Raw genomic sequence first — 6,198 nt, 5'->3', positions numbered from 1 at the left:
CACTGCCGTCCCCTGTATGCAGTAGTCAGAAATTCTTAACCCTGCGAGAGTTTTTCATCTGGCCCTTCAAAAATATAGGCTATTTTATATAAAATCACTCGATAGCTCATTTAGCCTTCTAAAGTAGGAGATTTTTTTTTTTTTTTTTTGACAAAGTGCCTTGATTTACTATGAATAAGGAGTTCCATCAGTTGTACATGTATGACAGAGTTACTAATATATATTAAGAATGACCTCAGACCACGGTTATTACCAGAAAATGTTAATTGTCGAGTTCAAAGAGTGGCAGACCGTGTCGCGTTTATATAAGACAGCACTTCTCTAACTGGACAACTATCTCTTTTGTCTCCTTTATTCTGAGAAACCAGTTCGACTTCGAAGATTTGTGATAGAAATGTCCCTCAAATGACGTGAGTATATGTATTAACTATTTTTTTCTGGAATAGAACTCGAGTCCGTAATTGGAAGACTTGAACCTAGTTCAAAATCAAAGAACCGATGATACTTTTTTGGACTTGAGGCAATTTTTCACAAGTTTTCTCTCAATGACAATTTTTTCATTAGATATTAAGAAGGCACAAGTTCAACTATGAATGTTCTCTAAATATGTGTTGATTTTAATGTTTTTCGGACGGATCAATTTGCATCTTTTGTTCCCATTATTGGAAAATATTTAACCGTGCATAATATGTAGATTGTACAATGTAAAGTTCTTATTCTGAAGTTATCCTCATCAAAACTCAACAATATTCGTAATTTTTCTTTGAAAATTATTCATCTCATTTTTTAGTTGCAACTTGTTCCATTTGTTTGTACAAGCATGGATTTCACAATTGTTTAGAAATTCATGATACAAATAGAAACTTGTGCTCATTATATATTTTGCATGAAGTAATATGTTAACAAATTCGCATTACCTTAAGTCAAAATGCTTTAGAAATTAATTTAATGTATTGCAGCTAACCATGGTCTAACTAATAAAATTCGACATTAGTTAAGAACTTCAACAAAATGATTTATTAAGCAATCACGTAGCCCTCATACAACTATAGAATTAACTGCAACAATTAGTATGTCAGTACCCATTTTCTTTAAAGAGTATAACTTCAAAAAGTTTATTTCAAATGCCCTTAAGAAATATATAATTTAATTTTCATGAAAATGGATATATATGAGAAACTTGTGCTTGTGCTTCACTAAGGATCTTGTTCAGCCTTGGTGGTAGAGAGTCCACTGCTCTAATCAGACTCTTCTTCAGGTTTCAAGTTAGAAAGATATTAAAGATTTGATATCAATTTTTTTCTTCTTGCGACTTCTTTTGGATTTTTGTAAATGGGAAATTAAAAAAAAAAAAAGCAAACGTTTCCTTGAAGCTTTTGAAAATTTGACTCAGTTCTATTTTTGCATCCTCGGACACTACAATAACCCATTATTTCGGAGTAATTTATTTCAAATATAATAAAATGTAAATATAAAATATTTAAGACTAGAATAAGTTATATACTTATTAGTACTTTTTCAAACTTATTAATACTACATAGTACGTACAATAAATAAATGAGTGACGTCAAAGAAAGGCAAAATATTATGTGAAATATTGATCATATTATTTCCTCAGGCTAACGTTCCTTGATACACTACTTGGTTTAATGCTTTAGTACAGCACACCATTAACGCTGCTACGTCCGTGCAAATGCTGCAGCAGGATTTCAAGCTAAAACCATCCCCACAGAAAAAATTATTTACAACATTAGAAATATATTCTCCTGTTGTTTTCCCATCGAGAGTTTTGTAGAAAAGTATGTGCTCATAAATGTCATCAGTATCGATGTATCTGAAAAAAAAACAAAAAAACAAGTCGTGCTATTCCACTGCAACACTTTTCCCCATCTGTGGACTCAGTGGACTCATCCAACTGGAGTGGAAAAGGTTGCTTAGTTTTAATACAACTTGATTGACAATATCTGTTCCCAACCTTTTAACTTGGCGAAAAAAAGTAGTCATCTGACAGAAAAACAGTCTGCAATTCTTCTGCTGCGTGTTTTTTTTTTGTTTTTTTTCAGCATTTTCTCAGCCAGCACAATTGCTAAAGTGGAATTAACGTTGTCTTCACTTTAGCAATTAGCAGAAACATTGCATAAGAGGCATCCAGGGCTTTGTCTGATGTTGTAGAGGCTTTCTGCATTGTATCTTGAGATGATGCTGAGTCTGACAGTTTTTTTGAAAAACTTATGTTCCCTTCCAACATGAGATTAATACTTTTGATTTTATTGAAATATTTATTAATGGATTACTTTTTAATTTATGGTTATATATTTCTTTTAATCTGAAGTATCCCCTGGAGTGCCTCCAAGTGCCCCAAGGGGTACGCGTACCCCATTTGAGAACCACTTAAATAAATAACGTTTGTGCACGGTTTGAAACTGTAATTTGCATCCCTTGATGGCTTTCTGACGTTAGGCAATATTTTTTAATTCTCTCCTACAATGTTCATTTCACATAATGCCATTAGTTAAATCGTTAACCATTTTTATTGTTTTTCACTTTGTTTTGCGATTTCAACAGCATTATAATCCTTTTCTGAAGTGGTTTTTTAGCCAATTTTCTCATTACTACCAAGATGGAGAAATGGGAAAATGATTTTTGAAATAAGATACGTCAAATTTATCAAAAACTACAATAAAAATATAATTGTGAAGTTGTGCACTGTATTTTTTATGAGCAATTGAATCCCAGTTGGGGTCACGCTTGAAGGTATAGAATACAAAACATTTGATGTATCATGTATTCATATTTATTACTACTTCACAGTCAATATTATTTAGACCCATCACTTCACAAGGGATATCATGAGAGTATTCGAAAGGGTTTTTTTTTATGAAGTGTTCAGCAGTTTCTTATCTGGTGTAAAGTGATTATTTTCGATCATCTTTTTTGATTCTCTATAAATTCAAATAAAGAATCCCACGATCCGTATCGTATTTGCTTTCAAAGCTTTTGTCAAAGGTATTTTGTATGTCGTCTGTTGGACATTTTTCAAAAAGCTGGAAGATTCTGGCTATTCCTATCTTTTCTTCAGGGCTAGAATTGACTGTGCCTTGAACTTCAATTTCTTAATCCATTAGCCGGTCTTGATCTGCACTTTCCAAGTTATATGGGACTAATCCACATTTCCTAAATCCAGCTACAACACTTTGCTGATTCTCAAGAGATCACCTCTATGTTTTATCGAACATTTTAAAAAAGTGAGTCATGTTTATCGCCAATTTGTGCTCCTTACCAAAATCAAATTGAGAGTTCCAATATATTTTAAGGGGACTATAATATCACCACATCCAATGGCTCCCTCATATTACTTGCATGTGTAGAGAGGCAATAGAGTACTATATTATTTCCTTACAAAAAGTCGAAACAGCCAAATTTATGAACGGTGTATTACCGTTCATATAGATGATGATATTAAAAGTAACTTTATCATAAATAGAAGGGTATAACAGATTAGCCAACCAGCCAAAGGAGTCTGCTGATATCGAGCCACTTAAAGATGAGCCTCAATCAAAGTCTTCAAGATTTTCATCTTTGAAATTATATTTCGATGGAACTCCAGGAAAAAATTACAAATGGCTAAGAAAAATTTCCTGAAGCTGACCCACAACCTGAAACAGTAATTTATTCCTTCGTATCCGGCGAAAGCTTTATTATAGCTTATTAGCTTTATATCGAACCACTTTCAATTAAATTGAAAATTCGGTCTCCATTGGACTCCTATAGAAACACATCGGCGTTGATTTGATGTTCTTCCGAAGATATTTTTTTAAATGATTAAACCATTTTACTATTTGTTTCTTTTTTACAAATTTTCCCTAGTTTTCTAGATTTTCTCGAGTTCTTGAAGATAATTGATCACAATGGCGTGCAATGAATCTGTAGACAAAGCCAATACTTGGTAAATTATTTTTGAACTTCCTTATATCTTAAATGAAATTATCTGGATCCTCTCGTTCAAGAGTCCTAATCACTAGGTTGACGTGTTTCCGGGCCTTTTTTAGGTTAACCTTTCTGCCTTGAAGTTCATCTGACAAGCTAGATGTGTGTCTGAGGAGTGTCTTCAACAGTTCAATGCCGAAAACAAATTCGTGACTAAAGATGCTGTTGAGCAGAGAAGTTGCTGTTGAACTCGACAATGTATCTTTATCTTTTCTCATTATTATGAGGGTCTTCATGATTCTGACCATCCCTAGAGATACAGCGTGTACAACATCGTAGCGGAGACTCCAGCGGGTAGCAGACTGGTTCTTCAGGGTAATCACCTTGGCATGCTCCTCATCTTTACTTGTTATCTTCACCGACTTGTAGATTGCTGACCTCTTTGGTGACCCTTCAATGAAGTTGTATAAAATTTGTACTGTCCCCATTGTATTTCTCAACAGGGTTATATCTGAGAGAAGATCCTTGACTACAAGATTGAGGACATGGGCGTAGCAGTGGATGTAGACACACAGTGGGGCTGCTTCCTTCCACCTGGCGGCAAGACCCTTCTTGATGCCGGATATGTTGGAGGCACTGCCCGCGGCCAGGGAGACAGTACGGGCGGGGTTAAGGCCGAGATCCTTGACAGCCTCGTGAAGCTTCTCAAACAAATATTTGCCGTCAGTCTGGGTAACTTTTACCAACTTGAGGAAGCTCTCTTTCTTGATGCCTTCACTCGTCAGATATCCCAGTGACAGACTGAACTGCTCCGTGTTTGACATATTTGATGTATCATCAACAATCACAGAGAACATCATCATCGCCGGCACAAGTCTTGACATCTTCAATTATATTTTCCGTTACTTTGGATACTATAATCTCTATCAGCTCATTTTGGATGTCAGGTGAAGTCCATTTGGCAAAACCTGCCCCAGCTGAACCAAATTTTTTGACTTCGGCCACCAGTTTATCTTTGAGAATATGATTGTCGTGTAAACGCAGGGACAAAAGCTCCAAGAAGTTTCCTCGATTGTTTTCATTAGATTCCGTCAACTTTTCTCTTGTTTCGGAATCGCCCCTAAAAGCCAATCCTTGCTTTGCGAGGAACCCAACAGTTTGGAAAAGATACCTCAAATAAGCTCGCCACTTCACGACTTCCTCAGCATGTTGAGACTGAACATGGCCGAGAACCGAGGTATTCTTTCTCTTTGATGTGAGGAAATTGATCCACTTTTCCATCGACAGTTTGTGTTTTTTGTTGTTACAATGAACTTTCAACGAGGAACTGTTTTTCCATGTTTTGAACTCAAATTTCCCAAGGTTGGAAATGGAAAATTTGGAACAGGCGAAACACTTGGCTGACTTGTCAACCTCGTCATATTCTAGCCACGGGAACTTACGGAACCAATCATATTGAAAGTCTCTGGAGTATTTGTCATCTATCTGAGGACTCTATGTTTGTAACTTGGGCTGTAGAGGATGATCTCTCTCGACTTTAGCGCACAGTTTCCCGCTCAGTCTCCACTCTGGTTCTGGTCTGGACGTCCTTCCGCTTTGGCTCCCACCCGGTAAGTATCGGATCACCCAGCTGGCTCGTGAAGACGACAGGGTACTCTGGGCCTCCGTCCACAAACTCCATCTCCTCAGTCCTCTCCTCTTTTTTGAGAAAAATTATCTAGCTTCCTTTTGGGTGGACATGCTACAAATATGTAATTTTATTATAATGACTCAGTACTATTATGAGTTGGTCATAAGTTACATATATATAATAGATTTTAATAATTAATTATGACTTAATTCATCTATATTTACATACCTATATGATTGGTGGACGGTTGAGTAAGGTTGGTTTTTTTTTTGGTCCGCTGAAGCGAACAAAGCGCAATACTGACTTACGGCCCTGATTGTACCGGCTGCTTGGCAAAACAGGCAGATTTTGACAAATACGCAACCACTCATAGTCTATGACGTCACTATTACTAGAATTTTTAATTTAATGTTTTGTACTCACTGCTGGGTAAGAAAAACAGATTTTGGCAAATCACACAACCACTCATCCACTATGACGTCAATATTAAAAGCGTTGTGGTAGTCAAACATCAGTCGTATAACGGTTATGGTATAAGTCTAACTTGGACGTCTCGATCATAGCTAGAGATGTCTATGCGTATAACCTTGTATTTATAGTAACCTTGCCTTGGGTGAACTTATATTAACCATGTACAAGGC

General features: G+C 36.1%; 1 long non-coding RNA gene across 1 annotated transcript; it reads right to left on the bottom strand.

Moving 5' to 3' along the window:
* Nucleotides 1-1,429: 1,429 nt before the first annotated feature.
* Nucleotides 1,430-5,863, bottom strand: LOC139905663 (uncharacterized). Its single transcript, XR_011780620.1, has 2 exons — nucleotides 5,786-5,863; nucleotides 1,430-5,668 (listed from the first exon to the last, which is right to left on the bottom strand). It is a non-coding gene; the product is annotated as an uncharacterized lncRNA (long non-coding RNA).
* Nucleotides 5,864-6,198: the final 335 nt, after the last annotated feature.

This window comes from Lepeophtheirus salmonis, chromosome 1, assembly GCF_016086655.4.
Source record: "Lepeophtheirus salmonis chromosome 1, UVic_Lsal_1.4, whole genome shotgun sequence".
In the NCBI taxonomy this organism is placed as follows: domain Eukaryota; kingdom Metazoa; phylum Arthropoda; class Copepoda; order Siphonostomatoida; family Caligidae; genus Lepeophtheirus; species Lepeophtheirus salmonis.
This window is presented reverse-complemented; position numbering and strand designations above follow the sequence as displayed.